Consider the following 16,439-nt stretch of genomic DNA (forward strand, 5'->3'; position numbering starts at 1 on the left):
ATTCTGAGGGATCCCTGGGTGGCACAGCGGTTTGGCGCCTGCCTTTGGCCCAGGGCACGATCCTGGAGACCCGGGATCGAATCCCACATCGGACTCCCGGTGCATGGAGCCTGCTTCTCCCTCTGCCTGTGTCTCTGCCTCTCTCTCTCTCACTGTGTGCCTATCATAAATAAATTTTAAAAAAATTTAAAAAAAAAGAATATTCTGAGATGATAAAACAAATTAATGCAATTAAAATTTAATGGATAAGATTTTTGGCCCTGGACTTAATAATGTAGCTTATGTTGAACTAAATTTTATACCAAAAATAACTTCAGATGTTGGGAAAGCACATAAACAGTGCTTTGAAAGCATTGAAAAACCAGCTCAAGTAACATTGAGCAACTAGAATCCTTGAGCAAGGAAAGCACACAAGATGTACTCCACATTCACCTCAGAATTTTCCTGAGGGCACTTTCCCAATTGTGGCAAGAGTGGAAAGAGCTCAAGAAGAAAGCAAGCTCCTAGGTCTGAGGAGTCAAAGAATAAGTTTGGGGATACCAAAGGAGATGGGATTGGAGGAGCAAAATATTGGAGAAAAAAAAACTTTTCTTTTGGAATTCAAAGGAATGCTCAAAACTCTGCATTCAAATTTCCATCGAATGGTTGGTCAGCTTCTGAGCTGTGAATGTGCAAAGCAATCCTGAAGAAGTGTGGTAAACAGCAGACAAGAAGCTCAAGAATTGAGGTGGATTTTAGCAACCAGACAGCACCAGGGTGTTAAAAGATTGATATTCAAGATGGAGGAAACTTCAGGCCTGAACCCTATGAGTCAAGGCAGAACCAAAATAGGCATAACAAAACTGAAAAACAAGTCTTGACAGGATCAAGATCATTCACTGTAACTCTTTGACTAAAAATCTTAACCCTTTTTGGGAGAATATCATATAGAGCCTCTACAGTTTATCATCTATAATCTGAAAAGCAACTGAAAAGTATAAGCATACTAAAAATAAAAGCAAATGATCAATATGAAGAGAAAAGGCAAGAAATAAAAAGATACAGGCCTCAACCACATGGCCACCATAGAAGCAGGAGTGCTGCTGTCATGGCTACCTGGAGAAGCCCAGTCCAATGCTATGTGGCCACTTTTGGCACCTGGGAGCACACCTCACTGCACACCAGACTTCTCTTAGCCCAGGCTTGGCCAGATTTCTTCCCATGCTCCTGCACCAAAATGGCCCCTGTGGTAGGCTGCCAGTGGTCATCTCCCCCAAAGGCAATTGAAAATTTCTTATCAGAAGAAATTTGGCTGGCATAAGTAAATAAAATCTGTAAAAGAAGACTTGAAAATTTTGTCCTTCTCTCTGAACTTCTATAAACTTTATTTGGATTATACGTTAGAAAGCAGGGGAAAAATGACTGCCCATTACATTTTTCACTGCTGAGAGGTGCTCCAGCTTTAACCAGGAAATGACCTGTATTCACAAGATTCAGACTTTAGAAGATTATTTGTTTACTGTAAAAAAAAAAAAAGGTTAAAGAAATTATGAAGGAAGGCAAGACATTTCACCAAGTATAGTAATCTTTACAGTATCCACATGACTATCGTGTGCTATAGTCTTTATAAAAGACTTTTACCAAAAAAAAAAAAAAAAAAAAAAAAAAAGGCTTTTACCTACTATGTAGGTCTTAGGATAAATGTGTTTATACTTTAAACAGTCATGTGGATACTGTAAAGACTATTAAGGTATATTTCTGTTTAAAACCACATGGTATTAGTTTTTATCTCTTTCCAAAATTGGAAACTTTATCCAGTCAAAATATTTTTAAAAAATAGAAAATCATAATTATTTTTACTCTGGAGTCCTAGTTAATGAATGCAAAGAGGTTAGAGAGATTTAGAGCTACTCATCATTTAACGGTGTTTAATGTTTATTTTCAGTATGTTTAATAGGGCAACTTTTTTGAATCCTCCAAAGAGTAATAATGTTTATTGATTAAATGTGGGGAATAAAAGGGGTGGCTCAGTCAGTTAAGTGACCGAGTCTTGATTTTGACTCAGGTCTTGATCTCAGGGTGATGGGATGAAGCCCCGCATCAGGTTCCATGCTCAGCAGGGAGTCTGCTTTAGAATCTGTCTCTCCATCTGCTCCTCCTGTCTGTCTGTCTGTCTCTCTCTCTAAAATAAATAAAGAAATCTTTTTAAAATGTGGGAAATGATGGTTAAGACACCAAATTCTACTTCAAGACCTGTAACTGTATTACACACCATTAAATGGATTTCATTTTCCATAAAATATCTTATTTTCCTGACCTATAAAATAGAGACAATGATTTTTCTTAAAAAAAGAGAGAGAGAAAGAATCCACAGGTGACTCAGGCTTTAAAACACTAAGATTAGTATATAATAGTATAAAAGTTAAAAAAGCAAAGGTGAACAAAAAAGATGAGAAGTGAGAAAATCTCACTTGTAGGAAATTGGGACCTATAAAAAGGAATCAAATGGACATTCTTAATATGAAAAATAAAAAATATATACATAGGCAATAAAAAGTATTTATTTGGGTTTCTAAAGCAGATTGGACACAGTAAATGCAAGGTTTGTAAACCAGAAACAGGTCTCTAGGGAATATAAAAACTAAGTGTCAGACAGTAAAATGGAGAAAAATAAAAACTGAGTGTTTAAGAGACACATTGGACACAGCTCAAAGATCTAATGTACAACTGGATGTCCAGAAGAAGAGAGAAAGACAATATGGCAGAAACAATACTGGAAAAGATAATGACAGAGAATTTTCAAACTGGCAAAAGACATCAATTCAAAGTTCCAAAAAAAAAAAAAAAACTCACAGAGATCGAGAAAAGATATGTGAAAGAAAACTACCAATAAACACCTCATAGTCAACTTACTAAAAACCAAAATAGATGCAGCTGAGAATTCGTAAACTGAAAGGTGGGTCAGAAAAAAAAACAAAAACGAAAACATATGAAATGAAGCAAAGACAGTTAAAAGAATAGAAAATCCAGAAAGGACTATATACGAGACATGGTTATGAGAAAAGATTTAAAACAAGAATAATCTGAGGTATAGAAAGAAAGGAGAGAGAATCTGACTAAAGCAGTATTTGAAGAAAAAAAAACAGCCTTGATTTTTCAGATTCAGGAAATACTATGAACCTCAGGAAGGATTATTATAAACATTTTTATAAAGGAAACAATATAAAGTTTGAATAATTGAGGCATAGTTGTATTTTACAGTGGAATCTTAGAACTGGGAGAGGTCTGAGAGATAAACTGACGTTAACACCCTGATTTTAGAGAGGAAGCAGATCAACAACTGTATAAACAAATGACCCAAGAAAGGCATGATAATGCACAGACGGAATCAGAATTCTTGAATTCAGATTAGGTGATGTTTTCACGGTACAAGTTTCTCTCTCCTCTTTACTTTATATGTCAGCAGCATTATTCAAAGATACAGATCATTCTATCATTTTAAAATTATGTTTTCTTAACTAAATTATTTTTAAATCTTTCTTGCTGACTTCCGTATTGCCAAACAGACTGACAATGTAAAAAAGTAACTCTCGGTAAATCACTTGCTCAGGCTGCTTCATGGTAGAGGTAGAGCAGGGACAGAAATTCAGATTATGGAACTTTCAATTGCAGAGTATTTTTCGTATCTAGTTTGTTGTTGGTGTCACTGTTTTGTTTTGTTTTGCTTAGATTTTATTTAATCATTTGAGACAGAGACAGAGCATGATAAGCAGGGCCGAGGGAGAGGGGTAAGCTAAGCAGGGAGCCGGATATGGGGCTCGATCCCAGGGCCCCAGGATCATGACCTGAGCCAAAGGCAGACGCTTAACTGACAGCCACACAGGCACCCGAGTGCTACGGTTTTTTAATAGCACTTGTGCACTGAATCTAAGACCATAAAACTCCTGTTCTTTTACCTTCACCTTAGCAATTATTTTGTGACTCATACAATTTCTGATTTTTTAGCGCCTTTTTCTCCAGCTATGTGGGGTATAACTGACAAAATTGTACATACCTGAAGTATAAGATGTGATGATTTTGTATATGTATACCTTGTGGAATAATTTACACACACATGCACACTTGCATGCACACACGTGGCTTCTGGAGCAGCTGGTCTAGCTCAGCCATACTTCGCCTATTTTCTCTTTCAGGCTGCAGACATGCTATTCTAGAGAGCCATAGTGTTCAAGGCAGAGATGAGAACAGAAAGAAGTTCCTACCATTATCACTGAGGTCAAATATAAGGTCCAGGTACCTGATGGGGTTTACTAGGGCTTGTTAACTAGAAGCCAGAAAAATGTAGAAATAGTGCAATGGTGCCATCAGCCCACCCTCACCCTGCCCACAGCCCAGAGACACCACCAGGTTTTAGAGAATGACCTTTAGGTTGGGGCAGCCAGAATGCTAATGTGCAGCTGGGGGGCTGCTATATGATCCCAGGCCCAAAGGGGCAAGTGTAAGTGAAGGGCACTTGAGCTGAAGCTTCTTTGGGTTCATGCTACATCTCCATAGAAGCCTGGGTTAAGAGACACCCATTTTGCCAGTAACAGAGTTTTACACGCAGGCACTATGCTGACAGAAAAAAATTGAACTCTCTACTTCACAGTACAGGAAACTTGATTGTCTTGCACTCATTTTCCCAAGATTAAGTCAGTTGTTACCTCCTCTTCTTCCCTTGATTTATTCTTCCTCTGTACATCCAATAATTCCCTCTACTTATTGCCGTTATTTCCACTCATCCCAATGGTATTTTCATTTGAAATTAGTTGGAGGCTCTTCTTGGGTTCAGGCAACAACAACAACAACAACAACATTAAAAAAAAAAAAAAACAGAAATCCTACTCAAGTTTCCACAAAAAGAAATATTATTGGCTGGTTTCACTCCAACATCCAGAGGCAGAGTGGCTTCCACCCAGTTCAGTCATGTCTGGCTAAGTTTCTCTGTGGTCCTTTCAGCTGTATCTTGGCTGACTTTCCTTCTGATCACAAGGTGGCTTCTTGAAGAAGCAACAGACTCTGCATGATCCCTCTTTCACATCTAGGTAAAAAAAATAAATTAAATTAAAAAAAGATTACAAGCATCTCACAGCCATCAAACAAGATTTCTCAGCTCTGCGCAGAAGGCAGTCACTATAGATAAAAGAGTGTCATATAGGTTTACACCTTGGTTATGTGCTTATTGCTGAAATAATCACTGTTGTAAGTGACTCTGAATTGCCTCTGGAGCCGGATGTGGTGATATCCATCCCACACAAATCCTTATCTCCTGGCTGCTGCACAGTGCAAAACAAAATGGCGTTAGGTAGACAAACAAAACATCCATTATAACTGTAGTGGATTTTTTTTCCATTGTCTTATAAAGCCATGACAGCCTGGAAGATAGAGACAATCCTGACATATCTCTGTATCTTCAGGCCCTACCTCAGAGCTGACATATAATCAGTACTCAATAGTCATCTGAATGAATGAACAAGTGAAATAACTGTTTCTCCTCAGAAATGTATTTGTCATCAACCATTCCATAATTCCTAAAGTATATTGTAGTTGTAATAATATTTGCACAACACTGTATTGTTCCATCCCACCCTGCGTGGTTATAATTTTTACTATTCCTTCCTGGGTGTTTCACTTTGTTTCAACACATTACTGATTATTTTTAGAGCTGCTATTAACACAGACTTCAATTCCTGTCCTGTTTTCCCCTTGAGCAGTGAACCAGTTTCCATGGAAACAGAATCCAATACCTCTCTCTAGAGCCTCACATCAATGCAATTTGATGTGAGGGGCTAACATACTACCTCCTACCTGTATTTTATAAGTCTGGAGCTATCATACCTCAAAAGATACAAGTCATTATTGGGGTAAGGCATACCCGATGAAGTATGAGCTTGATAGCTTGTCCAAGAGATGTATCAGAGCTCTCATCTGGAAATAATCCCCTAATCACAGCTGGAGGAAGGTTTTCAAGTTTGAAATGACTAAAAAAAAAAAAAAAAAAAACAAGTCACAAGGTGAATTTTATTTTAAGATGGGAAGCAAGACCATTTTAATTGGCACCACTCATTCCATTCAGCACAAAGTCAGACACCTAACCTTTCTCAGAGAACCATGTACAGTGATTACATAGGATGCTTCCTCTCCACCTCCATCCTACACCAAAGGTGAGGTTTGGAATCAAATGCAGGTAGACTGATTGGGAAAGAGAGGAATAATTTCCCAAGTATCTCTGGCTGAGACAGCTCCCAACACCCAAGAGTGATTCTCTGAAATAGTGGTAGATCTAAGCCTTAGCTTCTGTACTCTCAGCACCTAGGGGAAGGATACACTGGCTAGTGGGAAACTATATGGGAAACCAACAGCATCGACTGCATATGAGCACACACAGTTCATCACCAGGTCCTAAATTCTCAGCTGGACCCGATTTTCATAGTGTAAAACCAAGCTTGGACCTTGTCAGCACTCCAGAATCTTTTATTTGGTGGACAGATGTGGTATGATGGAATTTTCTATCCTGCCGTGAGATGTTGACACAGTCTATCTCTATGGATATGTATCAGGGTAATCTGGGTTAACCCAAGGATATGGAATGCAAGAAACCAGGATGCGGTCGGTATATACAGGCAACAACAGGGCAGCAAGAGAAAAATTAAAATACTAGATCAAATGGTATCAACAGCACCTAAAGCAAAGAGACCCAAGCAAAGTGAGTAGTGAGTAGACGAGGCATAGCCAGCTGACTGTAAGAGGTAACAAACCTTAGAAACAAAGAGATAACAATGAGCACATGAAGGAGAAATACAGCAAAAAAGATACATGAATGGTATTGAAATGGGGTCCATAGACTAAAAGAAGCACCAGAAAATAAGAATCAGGGGATGAAGCCAGGCTGTAAGACAATAGTCAGGATCCCACCCCGATTCTGTTGTAGGATTCCAATGGATTCCTTTCTGGGATCTTTTTCTTAGTGCAATGCTTTTAAATTGGAGAAGCAAAAGACTTCTTTTTTAATTTGTTTTATTTTTAACCATATGCTTGTTTGGTTTACAATCCTGGCCCTACCAAGATGATATTTTAAAGATGGCACTCAGTATTGTCTGCTCTTGGTCTATGCCTTCTCTATCTGCAAAAAAAAAAAAAAAAAAAAAAAAAAAGAAACCTGTCCATGAGCTAGATCAAGGCTGATTCTCCCAATTGTTCTCTTGGCCACAGTTTTGTTCTTTGCTGTGTTAACCCTTGCCCTCATCCTAGCCCCATTCCAGCTGCTCCCAAAGAACATTCAGTTCCCATCATTTTTCTAGAAAAGAGGCAGGTCAATATTATTAGTGGAATGTGTTCTACATACCACCAGGTATGGAAATATTTTTTTGTCCAGACATGCATAGGCTTTCTCACACTGAATACTTCTACAAAAAAGCCAGCCCACACTTGGCCTGTTTCTACCTAGGACTCCAGGGCATTCAAGTTTTCCAGTTTCTCTGCAGGGTATTAGTTGGGGCTGTTTTCTTGGCTCCTTCATATTAGGCCCATTTCCAAGTGGCTGGGTACAGATCCTGTTCTTACTTGATTTGCTTTGGACAAAATTCCTGACCTGCTCCTACTCTACTGACTCTTTTTTGCCCTGTACTACTTAAACTCAACCCTCCACACCTGCCTCCACTTCATTCACAATGTCCATTCTTGCTTTCTCATCCATTCTTATTCATAGCCCTACTATACTCTCGTCTCTTAGTCCATTAAAGAATGGCTAGAAAGACTAGACAGGATTAAGTGAGGGAATGTCACAGAAGGAGATGTCAGAGGGCAGCTTAGAGTAGGGCCAAGGACCTGGGAGCCATTGTAAAGACTTTGGCTATTACTCCTAAGGAAATGGGGAACCACTGGAAAGTTTTTAGCTAAAAAGTGAACATGGTCTAAAAATGATGGAAAAGAATCACTCCGATTGTTATTTTAGGAATAGTCTGGGGGGTTGGTAGGGGCACAAGAGTGAAAGCCAGAAAACCATCTGTAGGCCATCAAAGTAATTCAGATTGAGATGATATAGGCTTGATCCAAGGCAGTCATAATGAAAGAAGGATGTTAGGGTTTGAAGCCAATGGCCAAGAAAAAATTCTTGAGATGTCTCTGGTACAAAAAGGTGGTTTTATTAAAGCATGGGGACAGAATCTGTGGGCAGAAAAGGCTGCACTGGGGTCATGAGGAGGGCCCATTATATACATTCAAGTTGGGAAGAGGTTAGGGATAGTGTAAGCTTCCCAGGTATTTTGGAAACAAGGTTTCCAGGATTCTGAGGGGCCTAGCTATCGTTAGGAAAAAGCCATTTATTACTCTTTAGTAAAAACCCAATCATGAGACTCTTCAGGACGTCTACTGGTGGGCCATATGCTTGGGGGATAATTGCCAACATGTGTCTTGGGGTTTAGAGATAAAGAAAGTTCCCAAAGGAATTTTTATATGTTCAAGTAGACTTCCAGGATCCTGGAGGTTGGGCTATCATTGCCTCTTGCTCTTAGCAAAGTAGTAACATTGAGGCAGCTGAGTTGCTAGAGGAAGGTCACTCTGCCTGTTTCAAGGACTTTTCAATGGACTGTAGGTAGTAAGGAAATTTAATTTTTCTTTTGCCTTTATTTCCCACATCAGTCACAGTAGAGATAATAAGATGAGGTCAGATTGAGATATATGTAGTCAAGCTGAGAGAATTTCCTGACAGTTTGGATATAAGTATGAGAGAAAGAATGGAGGCAAGGCTGTTTCTATGGGTTTTGACCTGCACAATTATTTAAATACTTATATACTGTTTCAGGAAATCATGATTGTTCCAGGCATTGTCCTAAGTTCTTTGCCAATCCGCAGCTCACTGAATCCTCATAACCCTATGAGATAGATGCTATTAGCATTCCCATTTTATAGATGAGGGACTTGCTACGCACGTTGCTTAAATAGCTTGTGCAAGGTTCTTGTGAATGTTGTGGCCATTAACTGAAATGGATTAGTGAAGTAGTGGAATGGATTTGGAACAGGATTAGAAGCTTACTTCTCTCCTTTTTAACTTACTAACTGTCCAGGCTCAGTCCACTTTTGCTCCCAGATGCTATTAGTCTATACTAATACACATTTTTTTACCTACAAGGGTTATACCAGGTGCTCCAGGTTGTTACCAAGACTCCCACAGCTTGGTTTTCCACTGGAAATAGTGGTATGCAGGTAACATTTACCAGTCCTTCAGGGGTGGGGGGGGTGTAGCAGGTTCTGAGTATTTGCCGATTTCTGTGATGTATATAATCTCACCACAGCCAATTTCAAACAACACAATTTTATTGAATATGGAATTTGGAAAAGATGTACACAACTTGCCCTCAGCTAAAGCACAGCACTAATTGGAACCATTACAATAATTTTAAAGTACTAGTGAATATCGAGCAATGGTAATTCAGGGCTCTCAAATGAGGAGGAGAATTTATGATGGGAGACATAACCAAACTAGTTGGGAAAACTAATTTACACTTGAACTAGAGGTTGAAGTATAGATGGTAAAGCAAGAATAGACACAATAAATCCAAGAATGTTCAATAATGAAGGGGCTACATAACTATAGGAGAGGCCAATGGCTGAAATAGCTGATTCCTAGTTGATGGCACAAGGGTGCAGGGCAGAGATGACCAGGATGTAAACCTGAAGTGACTTCCAGGACAGTTCAGCCAATCAGAAGCCTCAGGAATAGGATTCCTCAGGTAGAGGAATCCAGTCAAAGTAGAAAAGAGGAACCAGAGGACTTCAATAGTGGGCAGTAGAGAGATTCAAGCATAGCGTTTGCCAAGTGAGTGCTTCTCCAAACTATCTGCTTCTGAGTCTCTAAAAAGCATTTTAAAAAGTATTTCTAATGCGATGTATCTGGGTTGGGTAAAGATCTATGTACTTCTTAAAAGCAGATTTATGCATAATACTAGGTTTGAGAATCTGGTAAATAATAAAGGCAGGAAGAGTTAGGTTATCAAGGCATCCCAAGACCAAATAAAAGACAATTATGAGATTGGAGTTTAGGACCAGGGCAGCAAGCAATACCTGAAAGGAATAGGACAAAGGTAATATGGCAGCCAAGTAAATGTGATACACAGGTAAGAACTGATGCTGAGACGTGAACACCACGGGACCTTAGCAACACTACACAAAAGCTCCTGTACACAACACCAGGAAGCTTTTAGCTTATTGGCAATGAGTGCCAAGAGAAAATTTTATTCAGGGAAATGACACCATTTTACTTGCACAATAAAGTGAAAGACAGAATGGGAAGAAACAAGACTAAAAGTAAGAAAACTAATTAAGGGAGCAAATGAAGCAGATGATGACAAAGGCCTGAACAACGGCTGTGACAATAGGGATGGGATAATGAGGTAGGTTTTAGAAATATTTTAGAGTTAGAACTCACATAGGATATTTAATTGGGTATGGAGAGGTAGAAAGGCAGAAATTGAAGAGGATCCCCACATGTCCAGCAAACACTTTCATTCAGGGAAATAGGCACCTAAGAAGAAAAAGCAAGATGAGAAAGTGTGTATTCATCAGGACTCCTGATTGCAAATGAGAAAAAATAACTCAAATGGATTAGAGGAGGAAATGGCTTTTCTTGCTGGAATCTAAGGGATTCCTTAGATCTAAGGGAATCTAGAAAGGATTAAACTAACAATAATGTAGTAAACTGTGATAGCTATGGTGTTGCCTTCTTAAAACAAATTTTAATATCCCTTATAATAAGGGTTTTCCTGTTTTGAGTACAGCTGTGTCTGACCTACCCACGCCCATGGAAGTAGTATATGAGCTGGGTCTAGCCAATCAGAGCACCCTGTGCTTTTGGCCATAGTCATTAGCTCAGAGGTGGTCGTAAGACATGAGCTGAGCCAATCTGAATTGGCTGAGAGCTGAGCCCTCATGAGATTTTTTGTTAAAATAGCAGAGACCTTCCTCTAGAGCTTCTATCTTTGGGTATACCATTTAGGAAGGATGAAAGACTGGAGCAGCTTGCAAGTCTCTTCCTCAGCAACCTAGAAAAAGCCTAATTGCATGAAGTTCAGTTGAGACCAACTCAAACGCTGAGGCAAGCAGAGATGAGAGATGGATATAAAGAGATCCAGTGGTTCTAAAGTGTCAGTTCCAGGCATAAATAGAGGCCTGTATAATGCAGTTATTTCACTGATCATGTTAGTACTGTAATCTCTTTCCCAACCATATAAGAAAACAAATTCCTTTTTTCTCCCCTGAGCTACTTAGCCTTGGGTCTCTGTAATATAAAGCATAAGATTCTCCATTAATACCTCCAAAAGCCTAGAGATACAACCGGGCCTCAGGAAAACTAGATCTAGGGACTGAAATATCACTAGTCCTCTACCTTTCACCTGTGCCTCTCTGGGCATTGGTTTCATTCTCACTACAGACCACTTTCTTTACATTGTTGGAAATGTGGCCACAACAGCTCCCTAGTTTTTCTTTTCATAGGTTTTATCTCTATTTTTGAACTTGGTTCTATCTCTATTTTTAAACAAGGTTTTATCCCTATTTTTGAACTCGGAAGCACAAAGAGTAAAAGACAGTTTTACTCTCTGCCTTTTACTCTGTGCTTCCGAGTTCAAAAATTCTAGAAAGGATTCTAATTGACCCACTTAGGATCATAAAATAATAAATCAATCACTTGTAACCAGGGTTTTGAAATACTGTGGTTGGCTTGGTATGGGCCGGGTTTACCTCCCTGAACCAATCAAATGAGGCCAGTGAGGTAGACTCAGGTAAGAAAATAGCAGCATTCAAGGAAGCTCAAGGAGGAAGCACAGGGACAGTCCAAGAAGAATGGAAGTACTATTCCAAGGGCAAACATAGCTATCAATGTCCTTTACTGGAAGGGTGATGTTTTAAACATGTTGAATTTGAGGCCCAGTGTAGGGCCAAAAGAAGGCCAAGGAAATGTGACCTGTTAAAACTATCAGCACAATATCGGGTACAATATGTGTCACCTCGGACTATAAACTGCAAACTTAACTGTAACCTATATATATAATTTTATCCCTAAGATCACCTAGAACTCCAGTTTTCAAAACAATCACGCACATTTTAAGATGGTTATGTGCTCTAGAAGAGTGACACTGGAAGAGAAGAGAAGAGAAGAGAAAGGGTTTGGAATCCTAGGGGCAAGACCTCAAGAGCAAAAAATCCTGATCTATGTCTCTCCCCTATTGGGTGAGAGACAAAGTCATGGACAAGCAGAGCCTCAAGATCCCAAGATTTTTGATCTGAACAACTGGAATAATGAGGTTGCCATTAACTGAGAAAGGGAAGATTATGAGGAGGGCAGGGTTTGGGTAAGTTTGAGTTTTCTTTCAGACATTTAGGTGATGATGTCAGGTAAGCTATCCAAAATATGCTACTGGATTTCAGAAGAGCAATCGGGGCACTCCAATATTAAAAGGGATGAAATGAGAAACCATCCAAGCAGATTGATGAAGGAGCCTTCTGATGATAGGAGAAAAACAAGGAGAATGTGATGTTCTGGAAGCCACATCAATGAAAAACATCAAAAAGAAGGGGAAAATCAGCTGTGACAGATCCTGCTGAAGGGTAACATAAATAATGACAGAGAAGTAATTGTTGGATTTAGCAAAGCGGCTGCCACTGGTGATTTTGACAGTTTCCCTTAAGTGATGGAAGCAAAAGGCAAAAGTTACACTTTAGTCAAGGATGCCAGCAGAAAAGACTGAAATGAAATGGGACACAGTCCCGGGAACCAAAGGATGCATAAGATGTAACATCTCAGGACTCTGACTCTTCCATGTTCATGATGTCCCATAAGCCACACTCTCCCCCCATACACAGGGACACCATAAGGGAGAGAAAAAAACAGGTGTGGGGAGGTTATTTCAAAAACTGAGCACTATTTGTATGGCTTTTATTTGCTGAGAGAGACTGAGTATTAGATAAAGCTTCTGTTTAAGTGAACAGATTAGACTAAGCTTTAAATTAAAGTTAATGCAGGACCACTGCATCTCTTGAGAGATACTAAAATACTTTAAATGTGAACCTCCCTTCTTACCAGCAGTGGAGAGAAAAATCAAAGCTAGTAAAGACAAAACTTAAAGGAACTACATTTTATGCTCGTATTGGATTTGTTGCCTGTGTTAAGTTTTTCACCTTCATGTATTCTTTTTATTATGTTTTTTCAGCTTTATTGAGGTATAATTGACAAATAAAAATTGTATATATTTAAGGTTACAATATGATGATTTGATATACGTAGACCGTGTGAAACAATTAACACAATCAAGCTATAACATATCCATCATCATACATACAGTTACCTTTTGTGAGTGTGTGTGGTGTGGAATGCTTACGATCTCTCTCAGCAAATCTCAAATTTACAATACTGTATTATTAAGTAGTCATCACACTTCACATTACATCCCCAGAACTGACTCATCTTGCAACTGAAAGTTTGTACCCTTTGACCAACATTTCCCCACTTTCCTTGCCCCCCAGGCTCTGGCAACTACCATTCTATACTGTGCTTCTCTGATTCTCTGAGTTTGACCTTTTTAGATTCCATATATAAATGAGATCATGTATTTTTTTTCCTTTCTGTGATTCTCATCAAAACCTCCAATGACCTTTCTCCTGTGTCATTCCACCATAAGTATTATGTTGACATTCACCCTCTGAAACATTATTAAGAAAAATCACATGGTCATGCCAACTAGCAAGGTATAAAAGGCCACAAATGTTCATTGGAGGGCATGTTAAAGATTATTTATGCAAAAGGATATCCTGGCTAAGATTGGAATCAAGAGACTTTAGATTTTCGATGAATAAAATTAAGTAAAAAATTTTAATTGAATGTGGCACTATAATAAGTTATTGATCTTCTAAAGATGTAGACTTTAAAGTACCTAGACAAACCGTTCCCTTGTTTCTAGAAAATCAACAGATGAACCCTTTAACTATATAAATTTAAGGCAAGCCCTTTGTTCTTGATGAAATTGTGATGACCTGTAGGCTAAAGTCAAGTGTTGTGGTTTGATGAGTCCTTGCGTAAGGTAGAATCAGAGCTAGATCTATGAGAATATGGATTCCATTTCTTTTATTATTATTACTGATTGACTTACTTCTTTGATTTCGTTATTGTTTTTTGTTTGTTTATTATAAGTTTTGAGGATTACTTGTAAGAGATGAGGCATTGAAGACAGAAGCAGCTTTCCTGAAAGACAGCATGAACAGAATGCTCCAAGATCAAGAAGATATCATAATGAGAAGAGACATCCTCTAAGGTCCTTATAGAACCAACAATGCTCTGCATCTGTGGTGAGCTGTAGCTGTGAGAACATGGCTATGGTGCCACATACTCATCAGTCACAACAACAGGAGATTTTTTTTTAGATTATTTGGATGGTAGTGCTTGTTAGCCTGGGGGAGCTAGAACAAGAAAGGAAGAATATGAAGATGTCACACTTGAAGTGTGAACACCTGGGAGGCTTCCTTTGGAGATTGGCAGATATAATTGCAGGACACTTGAATGCTGAGGTCTTGTAAACATAGTGTGGGAGGCATTGTAATTTGGGAATTAAAAATAAAAGAAGTCTAATTTTATATACAAACACTGATGAGAAAAACAAACACTGATGAGGATTTCTTTCAACTTCCTTACACTACAGGTTTTTTGAAATTATGTACAAACTCTTTAAGTGTCTTGACTAAGATTACCCAGGAAGAAACAGCAACTTGTACATCAATATTTTAAGCTAGGAAGTTATAATATTATCAAGTAAGAAAGTAAAATAAAACAAAAATCTTCTCTACCACTCATCAGTCCAGAATTGGAACTGTAGGTAAAGCTAAGTGCAAATTTATCAGAAAACAATATTTCTCCCAAATCTGTAGCCATAAAATACCATAAGAACCCAATTACTGGAGCATTTACTGATTTCTTATTGAAAAATCTTCTTCTCTAAAATCATAGACTATCAGAAACACTCTTGTTTGAAAGAAAACACTGTTTTCTTGTTGAAAAACACTCTTGTTTCAGTAGGAATAAAACATCCCACTCTTGTCTATAAGAGCGAAGTTGTGACACAGCGAAGCAGCCTTGATTTCCAGGCCATGTGCAGGGCTTCAGATAGTGGGTCTTTGCATATAGCATTTGACTTCTATTTTATTTTATTTTTTACTTCTATTTTAACAGTCTTTCCAAGAAAGGACCATTTCACAGTCCAGGACTGATGTTGGCTCCTTTACATTCAGCAGTATTTTGCTTTGAGCCCATCGAAACACTACTGTGTGTCCATTGCACTAAACTCCACTCTTCTGCAAAATCCTTAACTCTTTTCTTTTCTTCCTTTGCTGAAACACTCTTCAATTCCTCCGATGTGCAGTCCCCCACATCTTGATGAATCAGTAAACCTGACTTATTTAGTCTACAGGTTTGTCCCACGGGGTCTCAGGCTGATTGAGCTAGGAAAAGACCATGTCTTATATTTTAGAGTCTCCTTTAAGCACACTAAATTATCTGTATTTTATCCTGTTCCAGAAACAGAAGTAAAAAAGTGATCTGATTGCAAATCAAAGTATGTTTACAGCTAAAAGTTTCCATGTTATAAACATAAAAATTTCTTAAGACCGAAGAGGAAAAAAAATTAGATTTAAAATGAAACAAAACAAGCAGAGTTGTTTTCCATTCACTTTGCTAAAACTCAGGCTGTGCCTCTTAGAATACAACAATGGTCAAAAAGAGGGGTTTTTTTCTCCTTATTTTTTTTAAGATTTTATTTATTTATTCATGAAAGAAACAGAAAGAAAGAGGCAGAGACCTAGGCAGAGGGAGAAGCAGGCTCCTTGCGGGGAGCCTGATGTGGGACTCGATTCCAGGACCCCAGGATCATGCCCTGAGCCAAAGACAGACACTCAACCATTGAGCCCCCCAAGTGCCACAGTTTTTCTCCTTATTAATATGATGAAGCAAGTAATATAACAGGACCACTGCATCTCTTGAGAGATACTAAAATACTTTAAATGTGAACCTCCAAAAACCTCTTTCCCCGTCCTCATTCTTGACCTATGACCTTGTTTTCTATCTCACGGAGAGACTAAAAAAAAAACAGAAGAGAATGTGCTCAAACTCCCACCACTTCTTCCCACCTCCCTGCAATTGCATCTGCATACTCAGTATCAGTGACCTCTCTGTGTACCTAACAAGGGCTAACCTCTGCTCCCGTGCTAGATCCTGTCTGCTCATGCCCAGGCAAGGCCTTTGTTCCAGTACTTCTCTTCCTTTTTCCCCTGGTAGTCTCCATCCGAATCAGTCCCCAGTGATCCCCCACTCCTGGTATCCGTGCCATTATGAAAGCTTTTCTCTGATGGAATGCGGGATGAACCCTGTGACCCATAGAATA

The 16,439-nt window shown here is 38.8% G+C and overlaps 1 long non-coding RNA gene across 2 annotated transcripts; it reads right to left on the reverse strand.

The window, feature by feature from the left end:
- Positions 1 to 1,075: 1,075 nt before the first annotated feature.
- Positions 1,076 to 16,432, reverse strand: LOC144282615 (uncharacterized). 2 transcript variants are annotated; one of them, XR_013351116.1, is made up of 4 exons: positions 16,251 to 16,432; positions 4,683 to 5,059; positions 4,034 to 4,189; positions 1,076 to 1,498 (listed from the first exon to the last, which is right to left on the reverse strand). It is a non-coding gene; the product is annotated as an uncharacterized LOC144282615 (long non-coding RNA). The 2 variants fall into 2 exon arrangements; XR_013351117.1 differs by lacking the exon at positions 1,076 to 1,498 and adding an exon at positions 1,672 to 2,161.
- Between the last annotated feature and the right edge of the window lie 7 nt (positions 16,433 to 16,439).

The sequence above is a fragment of the Canis aureus genome, chromosome 13, assembly GCF_053574225.1.
Source record: "Canis aureus isolate CA01 chromosome 13, VMU_Caureus_v.1.0, whole genome shotgun sequence".
Lineage (NCBI taxonomy): Eukaryota > Metazoa > Chordata > Mammalia > Carnivora > Canidae > Canis > Canis aureus.